At 39.1% G+C, this 15,070-nt stretch overlaps 1 pseudogene; it reads right to left on the minus strand.

Moving 5' to 3' along the window:
• Window positions 1-2,156: 2,156 nt before the first annotated feature.
• The window catches only part of LOC147525565 (uncharacterized), a 36,532-nt pseudogene continuing 23,618 nt past the window's right edge, over window positions 2,157-15,070 (minus strand).

The raw sequence follows: 15,070 nt of genomic DNA on the forward strand, positions 1-15,070 counted from the left end.
CCAAATAAGTATGAATAATAATTATTTTTCATATATGAACAATTATTGTTCATACTCCAATTAGTGTTTTTATTGATCATACACTATGTTTAGGTATGAACATTGATTGTTCATACCCCAAATAGGTATGGATAATGATTGTTCATAGCTCATGTTCATACCTATTTGGGGTATGAACAATCACTGTTTATACAACAACATGATTTATGAACAATGATTGTTCATACCCAAATAAGTATGAACAATCATTGTTCATAGATCATGTTGTTGTATAAACAGTGATTGTTCATACCCCAAATAGGTATGAACAATGATTGTTCATAGCTCATGTTGATGTATGAACAATTACCCCAAATAGGTATGTGTAAGTACCCTCCGTTCTGTACTACAGTACACGTGTCCACACACCAGGTCGTATCTCCATCAGCTCGTTACCACGGTGCGATGCGTCAGAATCGACCCGCACCCGGATCGTCCCAAATCTCGCCATACCGTGATATGGAAGCAAATCATCTAGTGCAATCCTGGAGCTCAGTCCACGCACTAATCAAGGAGACATTAACTTTGTAACATCAAGAGTAATGGCGAATCATCAAGATAGCACACAATGTGGATCTACACCTGATAACGACCTGGAGATAATATGGAAGGTCAGCTCAAATATTTATAAGTAGAGAGAGATGAACTACGTGAGGTTGGATTCAAGTTTACCACAAGAAACTTGATACGTAGGCAACTCTTATCCCAAGAAGAGTGCAACCATTCCCTATCAACCCCCTAAACACCAAACCTCTACATTGGCGCCGTCTGCCGGTTCGTTTCCTTAAAAAAGAACACACACTCTTTTCTCAAGCCCACGAAGCTGCTCAGAAAAACCATGGACCAAAATATCGCTGACATATATCGGTATTTTGGTACACCGACATCGATATTTCTGATATATATCCACCGAATATATAACCCTTTTTTTCCGATATATATCGGAATTTCCGATATAAAACTTTATATCGCCGAGATAATCGATATATCCGATATTTAAGATATATATCGTTTGACTTTTTGACCATTTTTTAATATAAATCCGATATTTCCAATATATTTCCAATATATTTCCGATATTATATTTCCGATATATCTGATATTTTTGATATTTTAAATAGTTTGGACTGGTCACAAAAAAAATGGATATATCCGATATATCCGATATATATCGGTTTTTAGGTACACCAATATATTAACCGATATCGATATTTTGGTCTTTGAGAAAAACCACCATGGACCCCTCACTTCAAATGTTAGTAGATCAGATGAAAACTCTCCAGGAGGCCTTCATCACATTGCAACAAGAAAACCAAACGATGCGCGACCATGCCACCTCCAACGCCAACAACGGCACTCCAGACGCAGTGGAGAACAACGCCGTCATAGCCCTCACCACCACCACCAATCAAAGGTTAGAAGACTTCGCCCAAAGCTTGGAGAAGTCGAACGACAAGACTAGCGCGATCTAGATCGCTCAGAAGATACTCCAGACGTACAAGGCGTCACCATTCACCACTGAAATTAGGGACAAACAGCCTCCCTCAGAATTCATCCAACCAAAGTTCCCTCTGTACGATGGTAGCTCATGTCCAGGCTAGCAAGTAGCTTGTTTCAGCCATACTCTCATACTCTACAGCGCTCCAGAGTATGACTACCTGAAGTGCAAGCCCTTTCCAGTTAGCCTGAAGGATGGAGCTTTAGAATGGTTCTACACACTCACTCCTGATTCAATCAGCAACTTCGACAAGCTAGCTGAGACGTTCGCAGCAGATTTCGTCCACAACAGGAAGAAGCAAGCCGACCTGGACTCCTTGTTTCAACTCAAGCAAGCACATGGCGAGATGATCCGTGTTTTCCTAGGACGTTTCAAGAAAGAACTCCCTCAATGGAGCCAGGTCTAAAGGACAACTTTGCAACTTCTGCATTCACTTAATGCTCTCCTGGACGACTCCGACCTAGCAGGGTCTCTCATGCGCAACAAGCCAGAACGCTTAGACAACCTGTACCACAGAATTGACAAGTACATCAAGTACGAAGAATGGCTGGCCCACCGCAAGGGAAAATAAGTCCTTGCAGTAAGCGACAAGTGAGGACCCAAAGAAAATAATCACTACTCAGGCAGCAGCAGCAGCACCACCACCAACAACAACAAGGGCTCCAACTCCCACAAGCCTTTCTACATAAAAAGAGAATTCTCCAACTTCTCCAGGACGCCAAGCCAGATCCTGAAAAAGATATATACAGCACCATACTTCAAGCCCAACATCAACAAGGTGATTGCCATACCAGAATGTCTATACTACCATTTTCACAAACTCCACCACCATGACACCAATGAATGTTGGAGCTTCAATCACTACCTCCAAGACTTAGTCGAAGAGGGCAAACTGAAAGAGTTCTTGCCAAAAAGCGACCTAAGGCATAAGCTGGATGCCAACCGTCGCGGAAGCAGGAGCCAAAGCCATGAACGACCTACCAACAATAGAAGCAGGAGCAGAACAGCCCAACGATCTAAATCTCTAGGTCGGTCGAGGAACAATAGGAGACATCACTCCTCCGACCACGATGAGGAAAAGGTAATCAACATGATTACAGATACCACCAATGACGAAACCTCAGGTCAGGAAAAGCGCTGACGGGTAGGTGATAAGAGCCCAAAACTGTAGTTTTAATCCCTTAAAAATCGTACTTTTAGACCAATTATGTGAATAATAAGTAAGAGTTAATATTGATTACATGTTTTTATGCATTTCAGGCTTCAAAGCCTATTATGTGCAGAAATGTGCCACTTTAGCGAGATAAAGGAGCAAAGGTCGGTTGCTAAGGAGTTGAATAAAGGCCAAGATTCAAGGAGACAAAGCCTTTGTAAAGCCCAGTCAAAAGCTGAAAAGTCAACACGGGCAAAAAAGTGCACAAGTCAGCAGAATTTCCGAAGACCATATCTTTGGACTCAGACCTCGGAATTGGGCATACCTTATGTCAAAACGACCGGCTCAGAAAGAGCTTTCCAATGGTCGAAGCCTTGACCCAATCAAAGGAGCAAAAGTGGACGAAAAGTCTATTGAATCCAAATCCAGCTGAAGAGCCCTTTTCGGACTGAAAGAATTAGGTTTTGGGCCCGATTTTCTGGCCCAAAACATGGCTCCAAGCCCATACATAATTTTTGGATCTGAAAGTATAAAAACAAAAGCTTGACTCTTTGAAAAAGATAGATAGTTAGGTTAGAAAATAAAAGTAGCTTATAATAGAAAGTAGCCATTAGAATAGCTTTTAGATCTAGTTTTAATTGTTTTTAATTAAGTTTAGTTTCATTTTCATTCCTTGTTTTAGATTAAACCTTTAAAATATTGTATTCATTTGATTAGATTAATAAAATAGTTTATTATTATTCAATTCGTTTTCTGTCATTACATTTATAGATATAGTTTAAATTCTTGTTGATATCATTCTTAATTATTAATTAGATTTTAATTACTGTTTAATTTAGATTAGTAAATTTCAATTCTTTATAGTATGTTTAGTTTTAATTTAATCGGAAATGATTGCATAATGATTCTCGGCTAAACCTCCATTAGAGGGGGTTGAGAAGCCTTGATGAAAGCTTGATTTGTGTTAGCGTAGGATAGTTGTAATTTCTATTCCACTCTTGAAACGATTAGTTCACCATGAGAATGGGTTTAATCGTTCACATACTAATTATGAATTGGTAGAAATTCCATGTGTAATTAGGGATTAGGAAGAACCAATTGTTCTGCGTAGCAGTTCAATTCGGATTATGACAATTCGTCGTTAGCATGTTAAGTTGAGTTAAGGTGGAATCAATCCCCCCTAATTCCTTATCATAGAATCAACGTAGTATTTCCATAGCTGTTTATTTAGTTGACTAGTTGCATCTTGTGGGTAGTTGCATCGTAGTCTAGTTTATAATTCGTAAATCTCTCATTAGACTTTAGTTAAGATTATTTATACGTAGAGAACATTACCATGCGGAAGAACTAGGAGTGGAACGAATCATCTACTCCACTATATCTCAATAGGATTGGGAGTAGAAATCTTTGATAAATTAGGCACGTAAATTATCGTTTAGTTTTACTTACGTTTAGAGTTTCATCGCTTTATTCATTAGTAAAACTATTCTTTTTACGTTTATCAAATGGCGACGCTGCCATCTTAGTTTCACTTTTGCATTGTTTTCGTAGTATAAGTACTCTTCTTAAAGTCCCATTTCACCCATCCACCCTTGTTCAATTCTAACTGTGGTTGTCTTTTTCAGCATTAAACTTCCTCGCAAAAATTGCACGGAGCGCACCTGCGCCCCAAAGGAGCGCGACCTGCGCTAAAGTACTAGAAGTTGAGCGCTACCCGCGCCCAAACCTAGCACGACCCGCGCTCAAACACTGTAACTTGAACTTACACGGAGCGCACCTGCGCCCTCAGCTGATTTTTGCCGGATTTCCACAACTTTGTTTCGAACTTTGATTTTTCAAGTTTTTTAGTGTTCTAACTTGTTATATACACTAAACACGCGTAAACAAGATGCTATTCATTAGCGAAGCAAGGACGCAATCAGGTATTTCTTTCTTCCACACCTCGCATCAACTGTTAGAGGTTTATACTAGAATATCAGGATTGTTTGGAGGTTGCCGTGTTTAGTTAAGTTTGGTCTTAACCTTGTATGAGATTAAGGTCTGGTCGAAAAAAAACACCTAACGTAATTACACGGCAACATCAACAAGCACGCCTATCTAGTATACCACTCATTGCACCTCTAGCTACTATTCCACATACTCTACCTGACACAATGCCCGACGAAGGAGAGACTCCTCTCTCGGACTTTTATAAAGCCTTGAGCGATAGCCCCAAATCTTGCATCGTTCTTGCAGACCCAGTGGGGGATTTCCAAATCCACCCAAATATTTTTAATTTGTTACCCATTTTCCATGGTTTAGACCATGAAAAACCTTATCAGCACATGCGTTGGATTGAACAAGTTCTTACAACATTCCACCATCCTACGGTGAGTGCTGAACAAATTAAACTAAGGGTATTTCCCTTCACTTTAGCCGATAAAGCGCGCTTTGGTTAACTGCCCAAAGCGCCTAATTCGTGGACTCGTGGGCTAAACTTGTTCAAATTGTTTATGGAACATTTTACCCACCCCTAAAGACGGATGAGATGCTTTCCAATATTCATTTCTTTTGACAAAATCCTCATGAATCATTTTCGAGGCTTGGAATCGGTTTCACCGATCTCCTTATAGAGTGTCCACATCATAACCTAGCGAAAGACACGTTAGTTCGTGCCTTTTTCAAAGGACTTCTACACCACCATAAAGAAGTCCTTGACATAATGAATGGGGGTAGTTTCCTAAGTAAAGGAGCCTCGGAGGCTTATAAATTTTTAGAGGATCAAACTAAGCGAAATAACAACTAAGGGGGTAGTGACGATATCCACCGCTCCGCTAGTTTTTCTAATACAGTTAAGGCCGCCGGTATGTTTGAGATGAAACACGATCCCGAGCTTAAAACTCTAATCGAATCACTAACTAAAAAAGTAGAGGCCATTTCTGTACAACAAAAGCCTATCCCCGTCATGAATGTAAGTTCCAATCCATGTAGTTTCTGTTGGAGTCCTGAGCATCCCGACTCCCACTGTTCTATAGCCTATGAACATGCTTGTTCCATTAATAGTGAACCTAACGCCCCTTGGAGACAAAATCCTAACTTCGGTTGGAGAAATAACCAACAAGTCACACCTCCAGGGTACAATAATCAATATGTTAGGCCAACGCACAGTTATAACCAAGCTCCACCACGACAAGGACTGGGTCAGGGTAATTATAATAATTATAACAACCAAGCACAACCTCGACAAGGTCAAGCACAAAGTCAAGGTAGTTATAATAATTATAATCCTAATAGAGGTATCGTTCCGGTAAATAATAACTATCACAATCCGCCCATAAATAATCAACACGACATAGTTCCAGTCACACCACCCGTGACCACTACACCCACCCAACCGGATCGTCTTGACACCTTCATACAGGTGAGCCAACAACTCTTCCAAACCATGGCTCAATCTAACCAACAGCTTCTACAATCCGTTAATAATTTAAGCCAACAGTTGGCCCAAGATAAAGCCCAACCCAAAGGTGTGTTTCCAGGTCACGCGATACCTAATCCTAAAACAACAAACGCGCCTTTGAGGGTAACCGTAATACTAGTAATGAAAATGAAAACGTAGGTGAACTAAATGCCATCACCACTCTCTCGCTTACGGCAGAGTGGTTGATAACAAAGTAACTATGCCTATAGTTACCCCATCAAGAGTAACCCTACACATGCTACTTTTTACTAGATAATCTAAATAGAAACCAAGAGCCTACCACCGTGTAGAGGTACCGGTTAAACACAACTTAAGAAACAGAAAGCCAAGGTTAAACATCCAGGTGATACATATGCTAAATATAGAGAGAAACCATCGTTTCCACAAAAATTAGCCATGTTAACTAGGGATACAAATTATGAGGAGATTAGGGACGTTTTCAAGAATCTAACTATAAACCTTCCCTTCCTCGACGCTATTAAAAATCTACCACACCATGCTAAGTTTCTTAAGGAGTTGTGTACTACTAGGTGTAAGACCAATATACCAAAAGACGCCTTTTTAACAGGACAATTCCCAACTCTATCTGAACATAACGGAATTGTTAAGTACAAGGACCGTGGTCGTCCTACTGTATAATGCACCTTAGGAGATTCCTATACGACGATCGCGTTATTAGACCTGGGGGCTAGTGTTAACTTACTCCCATTTTATTTGTATAGACAAATAGGTCTAGAGGAGATGTAACCCACTAAAATGACGTTGCAATTAGCTGATCGGTCTATTAAGTATCCTAAAAGTGTGGTTGAAAACGTGCTGGTAAAGGTTCAAGATTTCTACTATCCGACTGATTTCGTCATCCTCGATACAAAAGTCACTAACGACTCTATCCCGATCATCTTAGGGCGTCCTTTCTTGGTAACTGCCAATGCGCTCATAAATTGCCGCGATGGTTCGATGTCCATGTCTTTTGGCCATCTTTCTGTTGAAGTAATTGTTTTTAAAACAAAGACACGCCATCCCGATTAGCCTATGGATGGAGAGGTTAGCATGATCGAGAACTTCGCTCGAGATTATTTTAACAACACGTTCCCTGATAATCAGATGCCCAAATTTCTTTCCTTTGAAGGTTCAGACTCTAACGTTTTTATCCCTACACTAGTCGATACACATATTATGGATGAAGACCAGATAGATGACTTTCTCAAAGATATAGAGGAATTCCATAGTATTGTGGATATGACCAAGCTAGATGAGGAATTAGATGAGTTTCTTAGAGCAGGTGATGAGTCACCCTATCAAGAACTACTTTGCACAACATACGCCTCGACTCCCCTCCTTCCACCCTTTCAAAGGAATCTTGAGTTTGCACTCGATCCTTTTGTTTCTCCTATGCTTCATAATTTTTTAAATCCTCCTAGCAAACAAATACTTCAGAAGGACAAACCATTTGACACCTTCATTTTCAGAATTGAGACAGTCCCTACCTACACCATGAATGAGTTTTGTGCTAAACCCATATCCTCAGTTTTTCCATGCTTTCCTTCTACAACTTATCCATATCTACCATATCTTCCACAACCATTCACTTTTCCACACTTATTCACTAGGACACCCTCTCGTTCAAAGATAAAAAAGAAGGTGCATGCTAGGTTACGATATAGGTCTATCCGACTTCGTTTTCATTTCACTAGGTTGCGTTATAGGAAATCTTGGTGCTTGGTTGTGTTTGGGTATGTTGCTTGTGATATTTATTTATGGAATGATCCACAACTATTTCGGTTGTTGATATATGATAAACTGCATGTTCATACATATGTTTAGATAAAGTCTTGAGTATCTGACTATAAACAACTCAGTTTTTGTGTTTGGTGCATTTTCTTTCATTTCCAGATATTGGTGAGTGCACCATTAAGGTAACCAGGCCCTCCCTATGGAGTGTGTGGCTGTAAGTACCGGATCCTAAGTCCACGTTTAACATAATTCACATTTTCCACTCTTGCATGTTTTCTCGGATTTTTGAGTCATGTTTCTCTATGGGGTGAATTATGTCCTTATTGCTTATTGTTTTTCCTTATAAAAGTAAAAAAATATTAAATAATAAACATAGTAATCTAGGAAGTCTCGGGAATCTGACTTTAAAAGACCCACTTTAAAAAAAAAAAATTTTTTTTTTTTCTAAACTCTGTTGTAAAAAATTTGTTTGGGGGTAGGGTGTTCGTGTTTCCGTCCTAGAATGTTTTATGTCCCATTAGAGTTGCTTAGGCTGTTTAATTGTATTCTGATTCGGGTTGACATAATCTATGAATTTAGAGTTCATTCCTTCGCATAACTTACGTCATGCACGCACTTCGAGGCATTTTCTACTATCTTATATGTAATCCACAATCAGAATAGAGTGTTTTATGGATAATTGGATTGAAAATTCTCTCCTGATCATTTCCATATCTCATTCGCAAAAATCGGCCCGGTAACGAAGCGGCAATGTTAGTTTGAAGTCGCGCTAAAAATCTACAAAAATTCGAATTGGGCTTGGGCCCAACTCACGCACCTGCGCCCTTATGTTTCCACCAACAGTCGTGCATTTTCATCTTCCAAACCGCTATTGACAAACTTCCAAGCTTCAAACCCTAACAAACAATAAAATTAAAAAGAAACCTAACTACACCCACGCCAAACATCCAAATCAATTTCAAATCTTCTTAAAAACCTTTCCACCACCACCTCCATCAATTTACAAAACCAAAAACCACCGAAAAATCCAAATCTTAGAACTGCCGCGCCACCACACCACCACCACCATCGTTTTTTTAGTGAGATTGTCCCTCATTGCTTCCCCCTACCTTATTCAAACCCCCTAACCTTATCAAAACTTCTAATGGCTCAACAACGCCGGATTTTGCCAGAGCAAGCATTTACTGGCGACCACTTCGTGCTGTTTTACGGTGACAAAATGATTAGTAGAGATTGGAATAACTTGTGGTACTCGACCGACGCCTTTTACCACGAAGAGTTAGTCCGACGGTTTTACAACACGAGGGAGTTGGAGGGGAATCGAATTTTTGTTACGGTGGCAAAGAGGAGGAATTAAGTAACTACTGGGTTGTTGGCTGAGATTCTAGGCAGTCTGCCTAGAATCCATCTTGATGCCACGTTACAGGAGTCCCAATATACTGGGGTCGAGCCGTTGATGAACGCGACTGTTACCGAAAGGAACTACAATGTGAGCTCGCATTGTGTTCGCCAGCATCCTCGAACCAACCACCGGCCGCAGCTTCGATGGATTGGTAGGAATGTCATAGGGAAGGAGAAGGTTAGCGATATCGGTCTGAACTGCCTTCACATTCTATGAATACTCCAGGAGCAGAAGTATGAGTTATGTATCTTAGAGTTTTTGCTTAACATGATTAGGGGAGTAGGGAAGTCTATTGCACCTCTCCCTGTTTTGATAACCAAGATCATGCTGAAGTTGAGAGCGACTCCGATGTCTGATAGGATTTGCCTCACCCTACACCGAAATCCTCGGATTTATAAGGAGTGTATCCAACAAGTTTGGAGGTTGCCTGAGGATAGGGTAGTCGACGAGGAGGACGTCGGAAATGAGAATGACTCGGAGGACGAGGAGGACCTGACATGCTACTATCCACCATAACTTCAAGATTCGTACCCAGCGAGAGGATGAGCGGTGGGAACAGATGAGGGCTGAGCTAGAAGCTCAGCGCCAGTTCCGAGCCGATATGCTTGCACGCTTTCCACCTCACGGGGATTCTCCTTCTGAGGATACATCATCGAGGCACGAGCATCATCGCCGAAAGACGAATGGTGTCGCCCATCGAGCTCGGGGAGCCATCTCCGGCGTGTGCCCTCCGCTACCAGTACCGACGTGTTTAGGGATAGTATAGCTTGATGATTTTTATTTGTAGCTTTATTATTGTTAGTTATTTTAATGTCAGTTTTAATTCGGTAATTTGAATTTTCTAGTGAAATGTACTTTGAATGAAAAAATTAATATAATGCGGTTATTTTCATTGTGCGTGGTTGTTTAATATTTATCCTACCTTCCCAAATTGTTTGGGGGTGGTATTATCTATTCCAGCATGATTTTTATATGACCCTCGTTTTTAGAAGTTATTTCGGAGTTAGGGCGAGAATATTGCCGATCTGGGCATATCTATGAATAAATATTGGTAAGGATGAAATCTCGATAAGTTAAGTAGTTTTATCCTAAATTCAACCTAACAGATACTAGGATTGTTTTAGAATCAAGAATATGAGTTGTTTCCGTTACGGGTTTGAAAATTTTAGTATTTCCGGAAATTGCCGTAAAAACTTTTTGGCAACTTCCCGATTCATTTTAGCAACTTAAAACCTATAAAAACTTCATTCATTATACACTCACAACCCACACTACACCTAACTTCCATCTCTCACCTTTCACTCCCACGTTTCCCGTTGTTCTTCATCATTTTCACAAATCAGCACCTCGGAGCTCAAGCGCTTCAAATGGAGCGCACTCTAATAAGCCATTTTCAGAAATTTTACACTGAGCACACCTGTGCCCAAGAGGAGCGCACCTGCGCCCAAAACACTGTAAATCCAAAAGCACCGAAAGCACTCACGACCCTCAAGTAGACCATAAATTTCCAGTCTTACAGGGTTGTTCCCCGGATCGATTCGCGTACTTCCCAGAGGGTCGTTTGAGATGACATCTCTTACAATAATACCGGAACAGTCTTTCGAAGATTTGTTCCAAAGCACTACTTATGGTGCTTGGTTTCGCGAGGTGATCACATACGTAGGCTAGGAACCGCTTATGATAAGACCTGATGAACTTTATTCTCCAGCACTTACATCTTATTTTTATAATAACTGTATTTTCTTTGAGAGACCGGATGGAGAACAAGTGTTCTCCATCAACATTAATGATGAACCAATGGAAATTACCAGGTTCTTGCTAGCATTTGTTCTTGGACTTGCTATGCCCGCTGAAATACAAGACCTATGGTGCTATTGGGTAGATAATATGCATGTCTACACTTATGAGTTTTTGCATGAGTCGTATGGGGCAGGCATTTTCCGTATCGAGGACCAAGGGGAATATAACGTCGCCTTTGGTAGCCTGTCCATGAACATAGGAACTGTTATGTTTTGGATCATGCTAAACATTTTAGGGGAATGATGTTTTTCTTCTGTGAATGATGCCACTTGCAGCGTCTTCCTTGCTTTAGCCCAGGGACGTATGTGCCATGACCTTCTCAGAACCTTGATGTCTAGTTTAGCACGAGCCCATAGCATGAGGCATAAGTACCTTCTTATGCCTGTTCTAATTTCCCGTATTATGCTATGTTTCTTTCCTGTTTTTTGTACACGTTTCATGGACTGGGTTGGGGTCGACATTGTGAGACCCACCAATTCTATTATTCGATCTTTCCGTGCAATGACTTGGCAAGGGTGGAGGATACAACCTCATCAGGTTGCACCTTACACCCCATCCGACCAAGTGGCGCTTAACAGGTTATCATCCGTAGATGATAAATGGTGGTAAGCTTGGCAAATTATAATGGCATGGCAAGATGCGAAGGAACCTCACTTCTTTATAGAAGAAGAGGATGAGGAGGATGAAGAATAAAAGCGGGAGATAAGGTCAGTTTTTAATTCCAGTTAGTGTCTGCTTATGTCCCAAGCAATTTTATTCTGTTAACCCCATAATGGGTGGAACTCTTACAGAGTTGCGTCAGTTTTTTTTATTTTTTATTTTTTATTTTTTATTTTTATTTTTTATTTCCTATATTAGTATGTTCTAACCTTGTTTTGCAGATGTTCCAGAATTTCACGCGTTTCCATGGTATTTTTCCTACCCTATTTATTTAAATGCTTTGAGGACAAAACATGTTTCTTGTTTGGGGGGGGGGGGGGGCATAGAAACACGTGTAATTAAGGCATCTGTTAGGATATAGATATGTATAATATGCATTTGTTTTCAAGTTAAAATTTTTAAAAATATAAATAAATAAGTTTATGTTATACACTTAGGAATATTGGTATTGTTTTATTTCTCTATGCTCTTAACAATCTAGAAGTCTCACGTAGCTTTTGCATCAGAATAATTGTTAGAAACTTAGGTTAATATGTAGGTAATAATCTTTGCATCTATTTATAAATATATTACATGAGTATCTATGATTGTTAGCAGTAAGTTTCTGAAATCTAGGCTAGAGTACTTATTCTACAAATCCTGTGAGAATATAGCCTAAAGCCTTATATGAGCGAAACATTTGAGAAATGACACAAGGGAGAAGTAAAATCCAGATAGAGAAATCACACGTCCACTTGCTTGATCACTATGCCATATCCTAAGCGAGAATTTAGGCCCTCTTTTTGGATCGATATAGCCAGAAATTCAAACCTATGAATTATTTTCCGCTAGTAAGCCCCTCGAGCCTTTTCTTTAGCCTTCCATAAACCACAATTCCTTTACCCTGTTACAAAAACAAAACAAAATAAAAAATTCAATTTACCCAATCTATAATAAGTCCGAGAATAGAATGAGTGAAGAAAAGAAGAAGAGAAAACCATGTAAACAAAAAATTAGTTAGTTGCTTCAGAAAAAGAAAAGAAGTTTCCATCCAAGGAAAAGAAAAAGAAAAATAGAAATAAAAACTCCAAAAATAGAATAAAAGGGAGTCAAAAGCCAAAGAAAAGAAAAAGAAAAATATGGCTAAGGATGGAACAAAGTATAGAAGCAAAATAAAATAACAAGGTTTTCTCTAAGTTACATAATATGAAGACTCTATTATCTCAGACTTGTCCTTTTGAATATCCATTTCCGTCCTTCTTAAACCATCTCCTAATCCCCGCAACACCTAATAAAGACCTCTAGCTCAATTAAGAATATGTTACTATGATAGTAAGTGGCAGATGTGTTTGATCGACTCCGGCTTCCTTGTGTGTCATTGAGATTGTAAGGTAAAGTGTGCCCACCTCTGCACTGTTCACTGGAGTAGTGAAACTTGAGTGGAAAAATCAGAGTGTTGTATCTTGACTATTATTGTGAGAACCTACTTAAGGATGCTATTCCGAGTTTCAGAAATGAACCTGCTAGGCATTTCATAGTATTACTCATAGTATATATATTTGCATCATAGATGATTGATTATTATGCATATATTAGCTTAGGTGTTTCGACTTGATTGTTCTATATTCATTGCTAGTGAGATGTATAGTTAATTTAGAGCATGGATAAGGAAACAATAGTTTTATTTTTTAGTCGTTGTAGTATAGATGAAGTTTGTGAGTACCTTCACTGGAAAACTCTCACAAGGCTACAACTCATCCACTAGGGAATTCCTAGTGGTTTAAGGCCTTGTTGCATATGGTCAATGCAATCGCACTCAGCGAAACGAGATTAGTTAGAACTCCATTTTTGGTCACTTATTCTAATTTCTCATATTTGCTTGAGGACAAGCATAATGCTGTTTGGGGGTGGTTTGATAAGAGCCCAAAACTGTAGTTTTAACCCCTTAACAATCGTACTTTTAGACCAATTATGTGAATAATAAGTAAGAGTTAATACTGATTACGTGTTTTTATGCATTTCTGGCTTCAAAGCCCATTATGTGCAGAAATGTGCCACTTTAGCGAGATAAAGGAGCAAAGGTCGGTTGCTAAGGAGTTCTGTGAATAAAGGCCAAGATTCAAGGAGACAAAGCCTTTGTAAAGCCCGGTCAAAAGCTGAAAAGTCAACACGCGTAAACGATTGACAAGTCAAGTGAGAATTTCCGAAGACCATATCTTTGGACTCAGACCTCGGAATTGGGCCTACCTTATTCAAAACGACCGACTCGGAAAGAGCTTTCTAATGGTCCAAGACTTGATCCAATCAGAGGAGCAAAAGTGGACGAAAAGTCTATTGAAGCCAAATCTAACTGAAGAGCCCTTTCCGGACTGAAAGAATTGGGTTTTGGGCCCGATTTTCTGGCCTAAAACATGGCTCCAAGCCCATGCACGATTTTTGGATCTGAAAGTATAAAAACAAAAGCTTGACTCTTTGAAAAAGATAGATAGTTAGGTTTGAAAATAAAAGTAGCTTAGAATAGAAAGTATCCATTAGAATAGCTTTTAGATCTAGTTTTAAATGTTTTTAATTAAGTTTAGTTTCATTTTCATTCCTTGTTTTAGATTAAACCTTTAAAATATTGTATTCAATTGATTAGATTAATAAAATAGTTTATTATTATTCAATTTATTTTCTGTCATTACATTTATAGATCTAGTTTAAAATCTTGTTGATATCATTCTTAATTATTAATTAGATTTTAATTATTGTTTAATTTATATTAGTAAATTTCAATTCTTTATAGTATGCTTAGTTTTAATTTAATCGGAAATGATTGCGTAATGATTCTCGGCTAAACCTCCATTAGAGGGGGTTGAGAAGCCTTGATGAAAGCTTGATTTGTGTTAGCGTAGGATAGTCGTAATTTCTATTCCACTCTAGAAACGATTAGTTCACCATGAGAATGGGTTTAATCGTTCACATACTAGTTATGAATTGGTAGAAATGCCATGTGTAATTAGGGATTAGGAAGAACCAATTGTTCTCACGTAGCGATTCAATTCAGATTCTGACGATTAAATGGATTAGCAAGTTAAGTTGAGTTAAGGTGGAATTAATCCCCCCTAATTCCTTATAATAGAATCGACGTAGTATTTCCATAGTTATTTATTTAGTTGACTAGTTGCATCTTGTGGGTAGTTGCATCATAGTCTAGTTTATAATTCGTAAATCTCTCATTAGACTTTAGTTAAGATTATTTATACGTAGAGAACATTACCATGCGGAAGAACTAGGAGTGGAACGAATCATCTACTCCACTATATTTCAATAGGATTGAGAGTAGAAATCTTTGATAAATTAGGC

This window comes from Coptis chinensis, chromosome 1 (assembly GCF_015680905.1).
Source record: "Coptis chinensis isolate HL-2020 chromosome 1, ASM1568090v1, whole genome shotgun sequence".
In the NCBI taxonomy this organism is placed as follows: Eukaryota; Viridiplantae; Streptophyta; class Magnoliopsida; order Ranunculales; family Ranunculaceae; genus Coptis; species Coptis chinensis.